The sequence below is a fragment of the Mytilus californianus genome, unplaced genomic scaffold (genome assembly GCF_021869535.1).
Source record: "Mytilus californianus isolate M0D057914Y unplaced genomic scaffold, xbMytCali1.0.p SCAF_12, whole genome shotgun sequence".
In the NCBI taxonomy this organism is placed as follows: domain Eukaryota; kingdom Metazoa; phylum Mollusca; class Bivalvia; order Mytilida; family Mytilidae; genus Mytilus; species Mytilus californianus.
This window is the reverse complement of record NW_026262604.1, coordinates 37397260-37420216: the sequence shown is the minus strand read 5'-3', so window position 1 is coordinate 37420216 and position 22957 is coordinate 37397260. Positions and strand designations below refer to the sequence as shown.

General features: G+C 33.4%; 1 pseudogene; it reads right to left on the bottom strand.

Annotated features, from left to right (window-relative positions):
* Positions 1-928: 928 nt before the first annotated feature.
* On the bottom strand, positions 929-21795 carry LOC127721050 (S-adenosylmethionine-dependent methyltransferase Rv2258c-like; annotated as a pseudogene).
* Positions 21796-22957: the final 1162 nt, after the last annotated feature.

Sequence of the window (22957 nt, the reverse complement as noted above, 5' to 3'; positions counted from 1 at the left end):
ACGACGTTTAAGACAATGGATGATGATGATGGATGGCTGCTTAACGTCCAGCGGCAAATTTATATGCATATTCAGGACAAGAACTTGTTAATTTAATATGATTATTAACCCTGCTTTGTACTAGACTGACACGCTGAGCCGGATTTTTAACGTGCTACTTCACAAGCTAACAGTCCGCAGGAAGACATGTCACCTTACTCAGACACATTATTCTGACTCCAAGCCGGCCAGTCTTTGCTCTTACTCCTTAATTCCGCGTGCTAAGCGGAGAAGCAGCAAATACCAATTTTAAAGTCTTTGGTTTGACCCAGCCGGTGTTCGAACCCACGACCTCCCACACTCGTGGCGAACACGCTACCTCGAGACCACCGTGGCGGTTCAAAATAATGGATATCCGACCAAGTCTGTATTCATTTTAGTGTACAAACATTCAGTTTACCAAGAATCCTGTAATTTTATTGTTTACCATGCGGTATGGATTTTGCTCATTGTTGAAGGCCGTATGGTAACCTATAGTTGTTAACTTCTACGCCGTTTGGTCCCTGGTGAAGAGTTGTATCATTGGCAATCATACCACTTTTTTTATATTTTACTACAATTCCATGTCTTAAACATTTCACTTATATCAATTGATTGAACACAAAGGATTGTCGACGAATAATAAGATGTGTTTTTGCCAACAACAATTCTGATTTCTTTGATTTACATACCTTGGATCTAATGAAAGTCAACAAAGTTTGTAGAGTAACATGTTCGTCTCAAAAATGTTTCTGGTTACCCAGCAGACAACAGAACATATTTTAGAGTTTTCGGTATAAACTTTTAGAAGAAAAAAAAAGATAAATGTAAAGATGTAATCCAACTAAATCAATAACAACAATTTTTAAGAGCATACAAGCAGTAGGCAAATATATACTCAACAACAAGAGAAACTGATTATTTTCTTTGGATTAAACAAATCTATGTTATATAACTTTTAAAAAAAGAGATTAATATGAGTGAAAATTTTGCAAAGTGCCAATACACTTCTCCACTTCTAAATAATGCAAGTGTTAGTTTGTTGTTTTTTAAGTTTTACGGAATATCTATGCCTTTTGAAATTGTAACAATCCATTATGTTCGTCACCTAAAATGTTTAAACCTTTCGATTTAAGAAATTCCGCTCTATTCTGCACTCCCCATCCTACGCCATTTGCAGCTGCCGGTTCATGTGACATGCTACAATGGAGACAAATAAATGTACTAAACATATACAGCATTGCAGCAGTTTGGTTGCCTTGATTCATTTTATGATCCGAATGGACGCATGGATCAATTGCAGATACAATTCCGTCATCCTCCAGAACCCGTTTGATTTCTGTAATGGAAAGACTTGGATTTGGAAGGTCATGCAGTACATCAACCATAGTTATCCAATCGAATTTCTTCGTCCAAGATTCGTCTAAGTGGTCATTTTCAAGTACAACGAATTCGACATTGGGTATTTGTTCCTTCGCGTGATTCTCCTTAGCTTTTCAATAGCATTTCGGTCGATATCTACACCGTATACTTTGGCATTTGGTAAATGTTCAGCTAATTTTATAGTTAAACTGCCTAGTCCACATCCAAAATCCATAACATTTCTTATTGTATCTGTGTAAAAAAAAAAAGAGCAACAATCATGAATTAACCATTTTCGTGGAAAAAAAATATTTCAATTTAATGAAACAGAACTGACATCTACATCACACATTTTTTTTAATGACAACGTTTATCGTAGGAAACATATTTATAAATGTTACTATGATCCCGTGTATTGGTTTTGTGACCATTGAATTGTTGTTACATACATACACTCAGTAAGTAAGTACTTGAAGGTCCAAATTAGGCCTGAAAACCCATATTTTACGTTTAAGTTATGACTTTGTGTTATTCGACACATGCTTTTCGGAGAGTCCAGTCTAATTCTTGTGTTTTGAAATATATGTTGTGTTTGCTTTTAACCTCGTACCGACAAAGCAAGTAGGTTTAAAACAAATAATAAAACGACTTTGGCCTTATCATTTGATACCTGTTTCCTTGTGTCCAACAGGGAATAAGTTTTCATTAATCCATTTACTATCACATGATTTATTGTCATGGTCCAACCACATCAAGATACCCAACTGGTTACTGTAATCATATCCTGAAATAATTTCATCAATTGTATTTTAGGACATTAAATAAAATGGGCGGTTATGAAAAGCTAACTAAGTATTACTTTCATAGGTAGCGAAAAATAGGATAAGTTCACCAGCGATCAAAACAGACCAGTAAGCTAACGGCTAAAACGGAGCAATAAACTAGCGCTATTAAATACAACCAGTATGCTTACAATCAGGTGTAAGACACCAATCTAACGATCACAGAGCTTACCACTAAAACAGATCAGTAAGCAAGCATTCAGTTAGCTAGTGACCAATAAGGGGTCAGTAAGATATCGATCAGTAAGCTAAAGGTCAATACGGATCAGTACGCTAGCAATCAGTTAGCAAGTGACCCATAAGAATTAGTTAGAAAGAAGAAGTAAGCTAGTGTCAGTAAGGATCAGTTAGCTAGCAATCAGTAAGCTAATAGTCAATACGGATCAGTTAGCTAACAATCAGTAAGATAATGGCCATCAAGGATCTGTAAGCTAGTAACCAATACGGATCAGTTAGCTAACGGTCAGTAAGCTAGTGACCAATAAGGATCAGTTAGCTAACAATCAGTAAGATAATGACCATTAAGGAACGGTAAGCTTGTAGTCAGTACGCTTGTGACAAATAACGGTCAGTAAGCTAACAATAAGGCAGAAAGTGACTAATAAGGATCAGTAAGTTAACGACTATTAAGGATCAGTAAGCTTATGGTCTGTTAAGGATCAGTAAGTTCACGACTATTACGGATTAGTAAGCTTACGGTCTGTTAAGGATCAGTAAGCTAACTACTATTAGGGATCAGTAAGCTAACGATTATTAAGGATCAGTAAGCTCACGGTCTGTCTGTTAAGGATCAGTAAGCTAACGATTATTAAGGATCAGTAAGATAACGACTATTAATAAACTTACAGTCTGTAAGTTTACCGACAATAAAGGATCAAGATCACTAAACGTACGATCAGTAAGTGATCGACCAATAAGGAAAAGTAAGCTATCGATCCGTACACTACACTGAGCTACCATTAAGGATCAGTAAATTGAATTGTGATTGATAAGGCGGTACGTATTATAACTATAGATATACACAATTTTTTAAACGCTCTGTTAAAAATATTTATGGTGTTTAAGATGCTATATGTATAGACAGTAAATAAATATTATTTCAATATATTCTTTTCTTTATTTCATTAAGGAAATTGTTCCATTGAGATTTATATCAGTAGACATAGCGTAAGATTAAGAGCGTATACAAGTATCAAGTAGAGAAAATAAAACAAACCATGTTTGGTAGGCGTCAATGAGAGAGAAGTCCAACAGGACCAAAGTAATAAGTGAAAAGTGGGATATAGTTTACCTTTTGGTCCGTCCTCTTTGAAACATTCTAATACTGAGGAGGTATTCGCAGCTATATGCGGAAAAACACTGGCGAGTTTACTCGATTCTGTATGAGGTTTGCATGCTTCCGGTATGAAGTATTTATCATCGGGTGTTATACTAACGAAACCAGCTGCTGACATACATCCTAACCATTCTCTGACATATCTAAGGGAAAAAAGAGAAAACAAATCCGTTTAATAGAATATCTTTTTCTGGTGCTTCTGTTCCAAAAGTGCCACCTACTGTGTAAACATATATCCCAATATATATGTAAGCAAAATGTAACGCCCTTTTCACATTATAGAGGGCCCTCGATGGCTAAGTGGTCTAATTTGTTTATTTAGCCTGTCCAAATTGAAATTTTGTGTTTGAACAACGCACGCGGCAAGTCCGTTCGACTTCAATCTTTATTGACTAAAATTGCCAGTTTTCTTGCCAAAGGTCAGTGGTTCTCTCCGGACACTCATCAATAAAAAATCGCCTCCACGAAAAAGCAAAACGTGATGAAAGTGGCTTTAATCACAAAACAATCAATCAATCAATCAAATCTTTTCTGAAATATGAAATAGTGTAAATGAATGAAGTAAGTTATTTTTGCTATGAACATATATGAAGTCATTTACTATTTTATTGAATAATATAGCAGTTAAATTCGCAAATAACCTCTTTAATTCATAAGTCAAATCTATAGCTTTATATAATTCAGACACAACTTGTTTGAAGACCTATATATAACATATTTAGAGCCAAAAAGAGAGTAAATAATTCAGGAAAATCATTGGACCCATTTTATTTCATTGATAAACCACCTTTAGAAGAGTCACACCTACAGTTGTGTAATTATACATTGGGTAATAGAAAAACATCATCAAACTTAGGTGCAAAAGCTGATTAGATAGAGTGCATGTCGCTGGAACTAAATATTAAATTTCAATCTATATTGTATCTAATTAGATTATATTTTGATGACATTACTCCTCTTGTGACAGAATCCTTTGGTCTGTCTCAAAACCTTGACTCTTTGAGAATTTATTCTTTGTTTTCATATTCAAAACATATGTTTGAAGAAACAGGTATAGTTTAGGACACATTGAAGAAATTTTCCTCAAATAAGAAAACTAAAACTATAAGAGAACAAATAAAATTAAAATTGAAGCATTTTTTTTATGAAAAGCTAGTAAATGATTTTATATCAGACATAAAGGACAACATCAAATTCACCATTCATGAACATGTTAAACTAAATAATACAGAAGAAAACTACTTAACCTTCTACAAAATTGAAGTAAGAAAAATGATAACATAATTTAGAATAAGTGATCAATTTATTAATAGAAAAAGGAAGATATCTTAAAACGGCAAGAGAAGAAAAATTACACATAAAACTGCATAAAAGTTGAAGATGATATGCATTTGTTTTCATATTTAGATATTAACAGTAATATTAGAAAAGTTTTTTTTTTATTAATGAAAATACATGTACACACTTTACATTTAAATGATATTGATAAAATTACATTTAATGTTTGCAAAATTATAAATTATTCTAAATAATAAAGATGTTCTTGTTCCAGGCAGAAAACCCTGGCCGTGTTAGGCGCAACTTTTTGGAAGTTTTGGTCCTCGGTGCTCTTCAGCTTTGTACTTGTTTTGGCTTTCAAACTTTTTTCATCTTAGCGTCACTGGTTGGTCTTGTGTGGACGAGACGCACGTCTGGCGTATTGAATTTTAAGCCTAGTACCTTTCATTAGCTATTATTCGTGTGTTTCTTTGTCCTATATGTTCTCCCATTTATTTGTATTGTGGTCCTGTCATGTGATGTTGTCGTTTTGGTGTTGTGTTTGACGTTGCCATAAATGCGGGAGGTTTGGCATGCCACAAAACCAGGTTCAACCCACAATTTTTTTCTTAAAATGTCCTGTACCAAGTCAGGAAAATGGCCATTGTTACATTATAGTTCGTTTCTGTGTATGTTACATTTTAATGTTGTGTTTTTGTTGTGTCGTTGTTCTCCTCTTATATTTGATGCGTTTCCCTCAGTTTTAGTTTGTAACCAGGATTTGTTTTTATCTCTATCGATTTATGAGTTTCGAACAGCGGTATACTACTGTTGCCTTTATACTTAACCATTGGTCACACATTCAGGGAAATACGCTTTGGTCCTTTTAAAAACAGTCTATAGAACTGAGAACAGGAGACTCTTGAAAAATTTACTTTCATTATGCATGTATGTAAATGATCTTGTTGATATTGTTTGTTTTCGTTTTGTTATGTTGTGTCGCATGCTATAATTGTATGCTGTAACTGCAATAAAGATTTGAATTGAATTTATATAACGTATATAACAATTGCTGATTTTACCCTTAATATCCATGAAATATTTGCTATGCACTGAAAGTTTAATAAACACCAATTATTATAAAAGAACAGATTTCTAATGTCCCCCGCGTTACACATAATTTATCTATCCATGGGCAATAACTAAATAAAACACTTTTTTTGTTCTTCAATACAACTTGAAAAATCTCGCAAGAAGTGTACACATGAGAGCGCTAACAAGTCATGATGGACGCATGGATGGACGCCTAGACTCCTGGTATTTCTATGTCCCCCGCAACGCGTTCCCGGGGTACAAAAAAGATAATCAGTGGTTCATGTTTCATAATTTTTCCCGTCTGTAAATAATATATAACGGGACTACTCGGTATTTAACTGCCAATTCTTGACAAGCCTATATTTTAACATTCTAAGCTAGACTAAGTATACATTTGGTATTAATATTAAAATCACGAGTAGGTTATACCATTATGTAAATAATCAACTTCATACATGTATCTCTGATTAAGAAAATGTGTGTTTTGTTTAATGATAAGTTCTCTTGTACAATAAACGCGTATGCAAAAATTCTTGACCTTGCCCTTTAGATTACTTCTGTCTCGTGGTCTTATACCCAACATGTCCTTTTATGACACTTAACATGTCCTTGTGTGTTAAGTAATCGCTTGTATCATAAATCAAACTGAAAAATGAATCCTGATAAATCTTTAGTAATCACATAATTATGTTAAGTATGTGTTATCATAATTATCCTTCAAAATGTATGCACATATGTTTGAATGAAATAAAAACATTTTGTATATTACGAGCGCCCAAAGTGATTTCTCATATTTACCTTCATTAGGAACGCTGAAACATAAACATTCGAATATCAGGGATGTTCAAACACGTAGAAACGTAAACGTAGAAACGCGAGGATATACATGTACGTGATCAAAAGGGACATACAAAGAATAGCTATGTCAACTTTGCCCGAAATTTAATGGGTCTGTTTTAAGTTCGTGAGACGACATTCCACATCCTCCTTTACCCGAGATGTATTTGATCTGTTTTTTAGTTCGTGAGACCACATTCCACATTCCACTTCCCCCACCCCCACCTTTCTGATAAATTTGTAAGTGTTATGAGTACATTAAAATCTAAGATATATCATGTATTTTCCTACCTTTCTTTCAATTTGCATGATATAGCGAGCTCTGTTGTTGTAACTGGGGAAGTAAATTCATTCAGCGAACAAAAGAGTCCTAGTTTATAACCTATTGCTATTTCTAAAGCAATAAAACCATTCGTCACAGTTGAAGAAAATCTATCTGCATATTCCTCAGGTTCCAGTATGGGACTTCTACGTAATAAACAATAGAGTATTGAGAAAAAAACGGAATTTCAATTAGCACGAATAATAATAGTGTAACGATTTTGAGATATTTAATTTTTACGGACACCATTATGAGTTGGTTGATCGCGGATATATTCCAACAGTCGTAACCACTATCCTGTCCACTTTTTCTCAATTGTGACATCACCGAGCGAGACTTGTATCCTTTTAATTTGTACTTACCGAAGAAAGACAAACGACGACGAGTGCCACATATGGTGTAGGATAGATGGTATGCTTTCCAATTCCGTTTTTTGGGGGTTGGGGGGTCGCATTGCTCAGTCTTTAGTTTTCTTAGTATATGTAGAGTTTTTTTTTTTATATCTTCTCGTTAAGTGCAATGGTTTTGACTGTCCTTCGACATTTGCATTTTGATAATACCTTGGTTATCCTCGATCTACTTTTTTCCCCGAAGGAATATCTTTACGTATCTTTTTAGTTTTTTTGTCCCTGTCTTTACTTTAAGTTAGATAATGCACATATTTTTTAGTCACTTCCAAATATTTTAGTTTGATTTATGATGTAAGGTCGAATATACTTTGCCGCATGTTCTTAATAATTTATTTAGCTTGTTATCTAATGAATATGTTGGGGTTTTTTTTCAGTACATGATATATTAATTTGTTTTTGTTATTTCCTTTATTTAATTTAGATTATCGAAAATCGGAAATTTACGCTTTGGAACATTTTTACTTTTTACCGGTAAACATTTAAGCACGACATTTTCCCCACGCGAATATTTGTGTGTTCAATTAAATACAATGTACAAGGCTATTAAACGCAAAAAATTGAACAGAGATAATATTTTAGTGTTCTATAGCGAACAAAGGCCGACGTGGAAATAACCTGATATATGTTATATTCTTTTGGTTATTGTTATTCAGTTATTGTAGGGACATTAGCTGTCAGAATGTTCACCGATATGACTCATATTCTTATATTTGATTTATAACATGGTAAATGTTTGTCCAAATAATAAAAAGTCTTAAATAAATAAATGTACGATGCACGGATTCGACAATATGTATCAGCATTTCGTGTGTTTTAAGTCTAGACGCCATTTAATTACCAATCGAGGTGACCTCTGAAGACTACCGACGGTCATATAAACCGATATAAACATAAATATAGATAGAAATAGAAAGAAAACTCGTGCAATTCGAGTTTTTAGGTCTGTTTGATTTCATATTATAGGGTTAAAAATTTGTTGATAATCATTTTTACCTATATTAGAATGAGTTTTTGTAGATCGAATCAGTCAATCAAATGGTTAACCCTTGTTTTATTACCATGTTTTTTTTGTTAAAAGCTGAACACGGCTAGTCCATGCGTTACCCATCTCTAGCTAAGGGGTTCAATTGAAGTTCACATGAATACGGATTTAAACCGGTCGAATTATTTTCTTGCAAATGAATAATTTATTAGTGAGGTTTCTTTGCCTATTTTGACAAATTTGAAACAAACTGGCTGCTAAAAGCAAATAATCATATCACTTTTTCACTTTCTTTAATGATTGAACAAACAAAAATATCCTCTATTATTAATTTCTATACCTTGTAGCCATTGCCCCTTTTTAACAGGACAGTTATATTGTATATGTTAGCGGCAATAAGTGAAGCTTAAATCCTAGGCAATAAGCTAACGCCTAGGCAAGAAGTCTATTGCCTAAATGGTGTCTGGCATTATTCTTAAGTCCTAGGATTTTAGCTTAAATCCGGAAAAATGTGTCCAGGTATTAATGTTAAGGCCATATGTAAATGCAAGTAATGAAAAGACGTTTATTCAAACTTATAAATACATTTGGTATATCATAACATGATAAGAACTGAAGTTTAAAATGTCAACTACTTAAAATATGTTCTTTAGTTCCGGCCACTTTAGTTTTAACTCGGATATAACCAAAGCTCTAAATTTACGACCATTGTCACTTTGCAGTTTATGGGGCGCACCAAACATTTTTAAAACATAAATTAAATCGAAAGTCACCTCTAAGGCACATTTTGACTCTAGGGCTCTACTGTTACAAATGTTTGTTAGGTGATTTTATCAAATATATAGTTTCCATCTAGGTTTGATTGGAAATCAATTAAATCAACCTGTCCTCTACTGTTCAACTCTTTGGATAAGATGGGTTTCAATACTACTCCCTTCCCTAATTACAATTTTCACTTGACCAGTGAAGTGGCAATTTTCTTCAAAAATATTTCAGATAAAATCATCAATCCCCCTCCTTTCATTACATACAATCACTTGTTTGAAACATATCAATTTTTGTAATTCCACAAAGAAATACTTTTACGTATAATTCTGTGTAGAATTTGAAAAAATACCAAACTTTTAAGATATGTTAGATTAATGTATATTAATATTTGGAATATAATATACAATATACTTTACTTTTACAAATTGTGACTTGGATGGAGAGTTGTCTCATTGGCACTCATACGACATCTTCTTATATCTATTAACATCCGGAATATTTCACCGAATGTTCATTTATATGTTTTCATAATGTTTAACAGTAATGTTTTACGTCTAGGTTAGTAATGTTTTTCGGCAAGCCCCTCGCTCTAAATTTCATAGTATATACCTTTTCATAGACTATCCACTTTAGCACATATTTACAACTCGAGTAATCTTTTAATTGGTCTATTGATAATTTATTTTAGCTGACTACTTGTATCACAGGTGTTTGTAAAACGGAGCTCATTAACGAAATTGTTTCAATCTACTCACTAGTATCATTGTAAAATGTGTGATTTTAAAAGGCCCTTGACTCCTGAATGAAAAGATGGTAGCTGCTGGTGTAAGCATGTTCATTGATATAAAGCGGTGTTTTACCATCATGTACTTCTTAACATGATAAGATGACAAAACAAATTGACCAAAAGCAGGCAATAATTAAATTGCAGTGGAAGCTTTACATGTCTTGGAAACATTTTTAAATTTCACAGTAAAACTAAAGCTATAACAAATTTGAAACATAAAGATAGTATGCAGTGGCGGATCCAGGGGTTGGGGGTTGGAAAACCCCCATTTTTGGCCAATAAATGCTTTTAAATTTGACATTTGCTTGGAACCCCCCCCCCCCCCCCCCCCCCCCCCCCTCCTTTTTTTTTTGGGTTGGAAATCCTTTTAAAAATAGCTTGATCCGCCCCTGGTTTGTCCCCATAGATAGTCTAGCGGATAGTCATTAAAAAGCAACTACCAATAGATCAAAGATACTAGGGTTTATGTTTTTTTTTATTTCAAAGTAAAAACTATTTATCAAAACATGTATATATATATATATAATATATATATATAGGTGGCACATTCTCTTCATACATTATCACGGTTTTTCAATTCATGACATCGTTCTGAACATGCATGAAATATTTGCCTCTGGACATAGAGTAACCATGCAATAATCAATCAATGAATCAATTCATGACGAAATAGATCAAGTTGCGTTTATTTCCCTTTACAAGGTTTCAAAGTACACACTTTTTTGTGTACAAAGTAATTGCATGGATGATAAAGTATCACAATTTTAAGATGGCCTTGTACTCTAATCAAGGTATAAAGAACCATATTTGTTACTCTTTATTTAAATGAAAGAAACTTACAATCGTCATAAACATTTTTTAGATCCAAAGATTTTAATAGCAGGATATCTAAAAATGAATGTGAAAACTAATTACAAACTATTTAATTTAATTTGGAACACAGCATTTTATTTCAAAATAGCCAGTGGCAATTTTTGTTTTAATATCTTGATTACGATACAATGAAATTTTACCCTTGTGATCATTCATGCGTATTTACTTAATACACGGGAAAAGTATGTACTATCAAAATTAGAAGGCAAATTCAAGCAATTTGATTGGACGAGAAGTTGTAAGTATGTGCTAAACATCTAATGAAATCAATGGAAAAATGACGCGAGTAAAAATTCATATCTACATTTGTCTATATTTAACCAGACCAAAACCAGCTCGACCAGTGAAGTGCGAATTTTCTTCAAAAATATTTGAGATTGAATAATCTATCCTCCTCCTTTCATTAGATACAATCACTTGTTTGAAACATATGAATGTTGGTAATTCCACGAAGAAATACTTTTAAAGTTGATTCTGTGTAAAATGGAAAAATATTAAATTTTAAGATCTGTTAAAAAAAAGTATATTAATATTTGGAATATATAATACACAATACTTAACTTCAAGAATATTTCACCGAATGTACATTTATTTCGAAGATAAAGCAAACATCCCAAAGTTCTTATTGCCTGAAATGATGTTTGGCAATAGGTTGAATAATCAACATCATATTACAGGAAATAAGCTTAATGCTTGCAAATTTCAGGCAATAACTTACTGCCTAGACGTTAGCTTATTGCCTAATTTTATTTATTGCCGCTAACATATATATTTCATTTATAGCAATAGGTGTGTGAATTTTAGTAGATCGTTTGTTAACACCTATAGTTTACATACATGTATTCTTAAACCTGGACAGACATGTATAAGGTATATGTAAATATATGTAACAGAGAACAGATGGGGTTTACAGAATAGAGAATAATTGGCAAATAGTGCAGAATAAATATCGAAAAAGAAGAATAGAGAATAATCAAATAGTGCAGAATAAATACCAAAAAACGGACGATTAGAGGATAAACGGATGCTTTAATGTATAAAAGAATAGGGAATAAAAAAGATCAAATTAAATAGCGACCCGAGAAAAAGGGTATACAAATATTAAAGAAAAAAAAATGAATAAAGACCCCCATCCAGAACCTCATGTAAGATATATAATATCTGAAATGTTGTTTTTTATTCCTTATCTCTGATCTACATAAAATCATTCTGCTAACATCTTCAATAAGAATTGTCAATCGACAAAATGGTGGTTTTTAACTAGACTGGCTGGTATATATAGCACATAAAGCAATGGGGCACTTTCAGGGAGATGAAACAGTTGACAAACAAATGTGTTTCTTTTCATACAGAAAAACAAACCGTGAAAGTAAACATTATGACATTATTAAAGTTAGAAACCTTAGATGAGTGTTGAAAAGCATATATAGAGCAGGAAATATTTCTTTTCGGTTTGTAGTCTAGGATTACCCAATGATTATGGAGACCAGCCTGGCTTTGCTTATATTGACAACACCTCAATGTACCTCAATTTTCGTTCTTGATTTGGCCTTTTATTTAGTTCGTGCGTCACCAATGAGTCTTCTGTAGACGAAACGCGCGTCTGGCTTATATAATTATAAGCATGGTATCTTTAATGATTTTTTTTATTGATGTTACATTTTACCCAGAGATGCTGGAATTTCTTGTGTGGCTTCTGATTGGATGATACAGGGTAGAAATTACTAATTACGCCGTCGTGAACTATTGAAATAAGCGTTCAGTAGTTATTGCGCCGTTGTGACCTATTGAAATAACCGTTCAGTAGTTATAACGCCGTCGTGAACTATTAAAATAAGCGTTCAGTAGGTATTTTTAAATCGTATACCTATTGGTAAACGACGTTCAAAACAATTGATGATGATGATGATGATGATGATGATGATGATGATGATGATGATGATGATGATGATGATGATGATGATGATGATGATGATGATGATGATGATGATGATGATGATGATGATGATGATGATGATGATGATGATGATGATGATGATGATGATGATGATGATGATGATGATGATGATAATGATGATGATGCTTAACGTCCAGCGTTAAATTTATATGCATATTCAGGACGAGAACATGTTAAAATAAATATAATATGAATATTAACCCTGCTTTGTACTAGACTGACACGCTGAGCCGGATTTTTAACGTGCTAGTTCTCAAGGTAACAGTCCGCAGGAAGACATGTCACCTTACTCAGACACATTATTCTGACTCCAAGCCGGCCAGTCTTTGCTCTTACTCCTTAATGCCGAGTGCTAAGCGGAGAAGCAGCAAATACCAATTTTAAAGTCTTTGGTTTGACCCGGCCGGGGTTCTAACCCACGACCTCCAACACTCGTGGCGAACACGCTACCTCGAGACCACCGTGGCGGTTCAAAACAATGGATATTCGACCAAGTGCGTAAGTCTGTATTCATTTTAGTGTACAAACATTCAGTTTACCAAGAATCCTGTAATTTTATTGTTTACCATGCGGTATGGATTATGCTCATTGTTGAAGGCCGTATGGTAACCCATAGATGTTAAATTCTACGCCGTTTGGTCCCTGGTGAAGAGTTGTATCATTTGCAATCATACCACTTTTTTCATATTTTACTACAATCCCATGACTTAAACATTCCACTTGTATCAATTGTATGAACACAAAGGATTTGTCGACGAATAATAAGATGTGTTTTTGCCAACAACAATTCTGATTTCTTTGATATACATACCTTGGATCTAATGAAAGTCAACAAAGTTTGTAGAGTAACATGTTCGTCTCAAAAATGTTTCTGGTTACCCCGCAGACAACAGAACATGTTTTTGAGTTTTCGGTATAAACTTTTAGAAGAAAAAAAAGATAAATGTAAAGATGTAATCCAACAAAATCAATAACAACAATTTTTAAGAGCATACAAGCAGTAGGCAAATATATACTCAACAACAGGAGAAATGATTATTTTCTTTGGATTAAACAAATCTATGTTATATAACTTTTTAAAAAGAGATTAAAATGATTGAAAATTTTGCAAAGTGCGAAGACACTTCTCCACTTCTGAATAATGCAAGTGTTAGTTTGTTGTTTTTAAGTTTTACGGAATATCTATGCCTTTTGAAATTGTAACAATCCATTATTTTCGTCAACTAAAATCTTTAAACCTTTCGATTTAAGAAATTCCGCTCTATTCTGCACTCCCCATCCTTCGCCATTTGCAGCTGCCGGTTCATGTGACATGCTACAAGGGAGACAAATAAATGTACTAAACATATACAGCATTGCAGCAGTTTGGTTGCCTTGATTCATTTTATGATCCAAATCTACGCATGGATCAATTGCAGATACAATTCCGTCATCCTCCAGAACCCGTTTGATTTCTGAAATGCTTAGATTACGATTTGGAAGGTCATGCAGTACATCAACCATAGTTATCCAATCGAATTTCTTCGTCCAAGATTCGTCTAAGTGGTCATTTTCAAGTAAAACGAATTCCACATTGGGTATATTTTCCTTCGCCTTATTCTCCTTAGCTTTTTCAATAGCATTTCGGTCGATATCTACACCGTATACTTTGGCATTTGGTAAATGTTCAGCTAATTTTATAGTTAAACTGCCTAGTCCACATCCAAAATCCATAACATTTCTTATTGTATCTGTGTAAGGAAAAAGAGCAACAATCATGAATTAACCATTTTCGTGGAAAACAAATATTTCAATTTAATTAAACAGAACTGACATTTTTTTTAATGACAACGTTTATCGTAGGAAACATATTTATAAATGTTACTATGATCCCGTGTATTGGTTTTGTGACCATTGAATTGTTGTTACATACATACACTCAGTAAGTCAGTACTTGAAGGTCCAAATTAGGCCTGAAAAACCATATTTTACGTTTAAGTTATGACTTGTGTTATTCAACACATGCTTTTCGGAGAGTCCAGTCGAATTCTTGTGTTTTGAAATATATGTTGTGTTTGCTTTTAACCTCGTACCGACAAAAGGTCAAAGCAAGTAGGTTTAAAACAAAGAATAAAACGACTTTGGCCTTATCATTTGAAACCTGTTTCCTTGTGTCCAACAGGGAATAAATTTTCATTAATCCATTTACTATCACATGATTTATTGTCATGGTCCAACCACATCAAGGTACCCAACTGGTTACTGTAATCATATCCTGAAATAATTTCATCAATTGTGTTTTAGGACATTAAATAAAATGGGCGGTTATGAAAAGCTAATTAGATATTACTTTCATAGGTAGCGAAAAAAAGGATAAGTTCACCAGCGATCAAAACAGACCAGTAAGCTAACGGCTAAAATGAAGCAATAAACTAGCGCTATTGAATACAACCAGTATGCTTACAATCAGGTGTAAGACACCAATCTAACGATCACTGAGCTAACAACTAAAACAGATCAGTAAGCAAGCGATCAGTTAGCTAGTGACCAATAAGGGGTCAGTAAGCTATCTATCAGTAAGCTTAAGGTCAATACGGATCAGTACGCTAGCAATCAGTTAGCAAGTGACCCATAAGAATTAGTTAGAAAGAAGAAGTAAGCTAGTGCCCAGTAAGGATCAATTAGCTAGCAATCAGTAAGCTAATAGTCAATACGGATCAGTTAGCTAACAATCAGTAAGATAATGGCCATCAAGGATCTGTAAGCTAGTAACCAATACGGATCAGTTAGCTAACGGTCAGTAAGCATGTGACCAATAAGGATCAGTTAGCTAACAATCAGTAAGATAATGACCATTAAGGATCGGTAAGCTAGTAGTCAGTACGCTTGCGACAAATAACGGTCAGTAAGCTAACAATAAGGCAGAAAGTGACTAATAAGGATCAGTAAGTTAACGAGTATTAAGGATCAGTAAGCTAATGGTCTGTTAAGGATCAGTAAGTTCACAACTATTAAGAATTAGTAAGCTTACGGTCTGTTAAGGATCAGTAAGCTAACTACTATTAGGGATCAGTAAGCTAACGATTATCAAGGATCAGTAAGCTCACGGTCTGTCTGTTAAGGATCAGTAAGCTAACGATTATTAAGGATCAGTATGATAACGGCTATTAATAAGCTAACAGACTGTAAGTTTACCGACAATAAAGGATCAAGATCACTAAACGTACGATCAGTAAGTGATCGACCAATAAGGAAAAGTAAGCTAGCGATCCGTACACTACATTGAGCTACCATTAAGGATCAGTAAATTGAATTGTGATTGATAAGGCGGTACGTATTATAACTATAGATATACACAATTTTTTAAACGCTCTGTTAAAAATACTTATGGTGTTTAAGTTGCTTTATGTATAGGCAGTAAATAAATATTATTTCAATATATTCTTTTCTTTATTTCATTAAGGAAATTGTTCCATTGAGTTTTATATCAGTAGACATAGCGTAAGATTAAGAGCGTATACAAGTATCAAGTAGAGAAAATAAAACAAACCATTAGTAGGTTTGCATGCTTCCGGTATGAAGTATTTATCATCGGGTGTTATACTAACGAAACCAGCTGCTGACATACATCCTAACCATTCTCTGACATATCTAAGGGAAAAAAGAGAAAACAAATCCGTTTAATAGAATATCTTTTTCTGGTGCTTCTGTTCCAAAAGTGCCACCTACTGTGTAAACATATATCCCAATATATATGTAAGCAAAATGTAACGCCCTTTTCACATTATAGAGGGCCCTCGGTGGCTAAGTGGTCTAATTTGTTTATTTAGCCTGTCCAAATTGCAATTTTCTGTTTGAACAACGCAAGCGGCAGGTCCGTTCGACTCCAATCTTTATTGACTAAAATTGCCAGTTTTCTTGCCAAAGGTCAGTGGTTCTCTCCGGGCACTCCGATCTTCATCTATCAATAAAACATCGCCTCCACGAAAAAGCAAAACGTGATGAAAGTGGCTTTAAACACCAAATAATCAATCAATCAATCAAATCTTTTACGAATTTTCTTAAATATGAAATAGTGTAAATGATTGAAGTAAGTTTTCTTTGCTATGAACATATATAAAGTCATATACTATTTTATTGAATAATATAGCAGTTAAATTCGCAAGTTAAATCTATAGCTTTATATAATTTAGATGCAACTTGTTTGAAGACCTATATATAACATATTTAGAGCCAAAAGAGAGTAAATAATTCAGGAAAATCATTGGACCCATTTTATTTCATTGATAAACCACCTTTAGAAGAGTCACACCTACAGTTTTGTAAATATACAGTTGGTATTAGAAAAACATCATCAAACTTAGGTGCAAAAGCTGATTAGATAGAGTGCATGCCTCTAGAACTAAATGTTAAATTTCAATCTATATTGTATCTAATTAGATTATATTTTGATGACATTAATCCTCTTGTGAAAGAATCCTTTGGTCTGTCTCAAAACCTTGACTCTTTGAGAATTTATTCTTGGTTTTCATATTCAAAACATATGTTTGAAGAAACAGGTATAGTTTAGGACACATTGAAGAAATATTCCTCAAATAAGAAAACTAAAACTATAAGAGAACAAATAAAATTAAAATTGAAGCATTTTTTATGAAAAGCTAGTAAATGATAAAATATCAGACATAAAGGACAACATCAAATTCACCATTCATGAACATGTTAAACTAAATAATACAGAAGAATACTACTTAACCTTCTACAAAATTGAAGTAAGAAAAATGATAACATAATTTAGAATAAGTGACCACAATTTATTAATAGAAAAAGGAAGATATCTTAAAACGGCAAAAGAAGAAAAATTACACGTAAAACTAAAAATAATATCGATCTTGATATCTATATCATTAACGGGAAGCTTAATACAAAAATTTATGATAAAAGAGATGATTTTTCATTTCCTATCGTTAATTATCCATGTTTAAATGATGACGTTCCCTTGTCACCATCTTATGGTGTTTATATATCTCAACTTGTACGATTCGCTCGTGTATGTAACAACGTATTAGATTTTAGCGAGAAAAATTTATGTATTACTGAAAAATTATTACACCAGGGTTTTCGATATCATAAACTAGTCAAAACATTTACTAAATTTTATCATCGGTATAAGGACATCATTCGTAAATATAACTCAACATGCAAACATCTTATACGTTCGGGTATTTCACATCCAATCTTTTATGGTAATATTCTTTACACAGCATAAAAATGTCAGTATTCACCTCAAAAGCTAACAAAACCTTTAAACAGATTTATTAAAAAGGGATATAGTTACGATACTGTTGTCAGGTCATTAAAGATTGCATAGTTTGGCTTTAATATTGATATTGGGTCTTTGCATCGGATTTAAACATATTTATTCTAAAACCAGTTCTTGGCATGACACGGGTTATGTTCTTCTAATATATTTTATGATGGTATAATACTAAACCCCTAACAGGAGGTATTGTGCCTGATATTCATATGATGAAGACATAATCTTTCAATCAGTTTAATTGAGGTCTGGAGCTGGCATGTCAGTAACTGCTAGTAGTCTGTTGTTATTTATGTATTATTGTCATTTTGTTTATTTTCTTTTGTTTCCTATTCTGACATCTTTACTGTGCATACTGTTGTACGTTTGTTTTTTCTACATTGGCTAGAGGTATAGGGGGAGGGTTGAGATCTCAAAAAACATGTTTAACCCCGCCGCATTTTTGCGCCTGTCCTAAGTCAGAGGCCTCTGACAATTGTTAGTCTTGTATCATTTTTAATTTTAGTTTCTTGTGTATAATTTGGAGTTTAGTATGACGTCAATTATCACTGAACTAGTATACATATTTGTTTAGGGGCCAGCTGAAGGACGCCTCCGGGTGCGGGAGTTTCTTGCTGCATTGAAGACCCATTAGTGGCCTTCGGCTGTTGTCTGCTCTATGGTCGGGTTGTTGTCTCTTTGACACATTCCCCATTTCCATTCTCAATTTTATAAAAGTTGAAGATGATATGCATTTGTTTTCATGTTTAGATTTTAACAGTAATATTATAAAAGTTTTTTTTTATGAATGAAAATACATGTACACACTTTACATTTAAATGATATTGATAAAATTACATTTAATGTTTGCAAAATTATAAATTATTCTAAATAATAAGGATGTTCTTGTCCCAGGCAGAAAACCCTGGCCGTGTTAGGCGCAACTTTTTGGAAGTTTTGGTCCTCGGTGCTCTTCAGCTTTGTACTTGTTTTTCATCTAAGCGTCACTGGTTGGTCTTGTGTGGACAAGACGCACGTCTGGCGAATAGAATTTTAAGCCTAGTACCTTTTGTTAGCTATTATTCGTGTGTTTCTTTGTCATATATGTTCTCCCATTTATTTGTATTGTGGTCCTGTCATGTGATGTTGTCTTTTTGGTGTTGTGTTTGACGTTACAATAAATGCAGGAGGTTTGGCATGCCACAAAACCAGGTTCAACCCACAATTTTTTTCTTAAAATGTCCTGTACCAAGTCAGGAAAATGGCCATTGTTATATTATAGTTCGTTTCTGTGTATGTTACATTTTAATGTTGTGTTTTTGTTGTGTTGTTGTTTTCCTCTTATATTTGATGTGTTTCCCACAATTTTAGTTTGTAACCCGGATTTGTTTTTATCTCTATCGATTTATGAGTTTCGAACAGCGGTATACTACTGTTGCCTTTATACTCAACCAATGGTCACACATTCAGGGAAATGAACTTTGGTCCTTTTAAAAACAGTCTACAGAACTGAGAACAGGGGACTTTCATTGTGCATGTATGTAAATGATCTTGTTGATATTGTTTGTTTTCATTTTGTTATGTTGTGTCGCATGCTATAATTGTATGCTGTAACTGCAATAAAGATTTGAATTGAATTGATATAACGTATATAACAATTGCTGATTTTACCCTTAATATCCATGAAATATTTGCCATGCACTGAAAGTTTAACACCAATTATTATAAAAGAATAGATTTCTAATGTACCCCGCGTTACACATATTTTATCTATCCATGGGCAATAACTAAGTAAAACACTTTTTTTGTTCTTCAATACAATTTGAAAAATATATAAAAAAAAAAGGCGTCAGAGCAAATGCAATGCAAATGACGTTATAATTAATTTATCCGATGGCATAACTCGTTAAAAATATGATCAGCACTAATTGTCGAAAGTGTTAAAGACATTGCTGATATAAACCTATAATGTAAGTTTCATAAGATTCAGGCAAGAATTGTACACATGAGAGCGCTAAAACAACGCAATTTTCCATATAATCAATATATCCAAGGGACATAGCTTTTAAAAACAATTGATCGGCACTTATTTTTAAATTTGTCTGAGACATTGATGATATAAACTTGTAATAAGAATTTCATATAAATCTGGCAAGAATTGTATATATGAGAGTGCTAACAATTCAATTTTCCATATAATCAATATTTCAAAGGGCATACCTCTTTTGAAAATAATTGATCGGCACTGATTTTCCAACTCGCCAAAAGCATTGATGATATGAACCTACATTGTTTAATATAGATTTCATAAAAATCTAACAAGAATTGTATACATTAGAGAGCTCATCAGGCAATTTTCCATTTAATTAATATTTCTAAGGGGCATAACTCTTTTGAAAAAATTGGTCAGTTAGCACTAATTTTCGAACAAATCAAAGACATTGCTGATATAAACCTATGATGTAAGTTTTATAAAATTCTGTCAAGAATTGTACTCATTAGAGCGCTAATATTGCAATTTTCTATCTAATCAATATTTCCAAGTGGCATATCTCTTTTAAAAAAAATTGATCGACTCTGATATCGAACTCGTCCAAGATATTGCCGATATAAACCTATGATATAAGTTTCATAAAAATGTGTTAAGAATTGTACACAAGAGAGCGCTAACGATGCAATTGTCCATATAACTAATATATCAAAGGGGCATAACTATTTTAAAATTGATTGAAGGGCACTGATTTTCGAACTCGTCTAAGACATAAAAAAAAACAAACATACTCACAAAACATGTTTAACCCTGCCGTATTTTTGCGCCTGTCCCAAGTTAGAAGCCTCTAAATTTTAGTTCATTTATATGTTTCGGAGTTTAGTGTGACGTCCATTTACATTGAACTTGAACTAGTACACATTTTGCTTCCAGGTGCGGGATTTTCTCGCTATGTTGAAGACCCATTTGTGGCCTTGTGAGGACACATTCCCAATTTCCATTCTCAATTTTATATGATATAAGTTATCAAAAAATGGCAAAAAGTGTACACATGAGAGCGCTAACAAGACATGATGGACGCACGGATGGAAGCCTAGACTCCTAGTATTTCTATGTCCCCCGCAACGCGTTCGCAGGGTACAAAAAAGATATTCAGTGGTTCATGTTTCATATTTTTTTCCAGTTTGTAAATAATATATAACGGGACTACTCGGTATTTAACTACCAATTCTTGACAAGCCTATATTTTAACATTCTAAGCTAGACTAAGAATACATTTGGTATTAGTATTAAAACCACGAGTAGGTTATACCATTATGTAAACAATCAACTTCATACATGCATCTCTGATTAAGAAAATGTGTGTTTTGTTTAATAATAAGTTCTCTTGTACAATAAACGCGTATGCAAAAATTCTTGACCTTGCCCTTTAGATTACTTCTGTCTCGTGGTCTTATACCCAACATGTCCTTTTATGACACTTAACATGTCCTTGTGTGTTAAGTAATCGCTTGTATCATAAATCAAACTGAAAAATGAATCCTGATAAATCTTTAGTAATCACATAATTATGTTAAGTATGTGTTATCATAATTATCCTTCAAAATGTATGCACATATGTTTGAATGAAATAAAAACATTTTGTATATTACGAGCGCCCAAAGTGATTTTCCACATTTACCTTCATTAGGAATGCTGAAACATAAACATTCGAATACCAGGGATGTTCAAACACATAAACGTAGAAACGCGAGGATATACATGTACGTGATCAAAAGGGACATACAAAGAATAGCTATGTCAACTTTGCCCGAGATTTAATGGGTCTGTTTTTAAGTTCGTGAGACGACATCCCACATCCTCCTTTACCCGAGATGTATTTGATCTGTTTTTTAGTTCGTGAGACCACATTCCACATCCCCCTCCCCCCCTCCCCCCGCCCCACCTTTCTGATAAATTTGTAAGTGTTATGAGTACATTAAAATCTAAGATATATCATGTATTTTCCTACCTTTCTTTCAATTTGCATGATATAGCGAGCTCTGTTGTTGTAACTGGGGAAGTAAATTCATTCAGCGAACAAAAGAATCTAGTTTATAACCTATTGCTATTTCTAAAGCAATAAAACCATTCGTCACAGTTGAAGAAAATCTATCTGCATATTCCTCAGGTTCCAATATGGGACTTCTACGTAATAAACAATAGAGTATTGAAAAAAAAACGGAATTTCAATTAGTACGAATAATAATAGTGTAACGATTTTGAGATATTTAATTTTTACGGACACCATTATGAGTTGGTTGATCGCGGATATGTTCCAACAGTCGTAACCATTATCCTGTCCACTTGTTTTCTCAATTGTGACATCACCGAGCGAGACTTGTATCCTTTTAATTTGTACTTACCGAAGAAAGACAAACGACGACGAGTGCCACATATGGTGTAGGATAGATGGTATGCCTTCCAATTCCGTTTTTGGGGGATTTGGGGGTCGCATTGCTCAGTCTTTAGTTTTCTAAGTATATGTAGAGTTTTGTTTTATATCTTCTCGTTAAGTGCAATGGTTTTGACTGTCCTTCGACATATGCATTTTGATAATTCCTTTGTTATCCTCGATCTACTTTTTTTCCCCAAAGGAATATCTTTACGTATCTTTTTAGTTTTTTGTCCCTGTCTTTACTTTAAGTTAAATTTACCGGGGAGATGATCTAACTTTGTCTCTTTACTTTTTCATTTCTGAAAGCAAGTAAGTAAAGAGCAACTGATGGGACAATGATCTGAAATTGGAGTAAAATCATTAACTTTAAAGTTTCCAATGAATTCTAGTAAATAAGAAGACACAAGTGTAA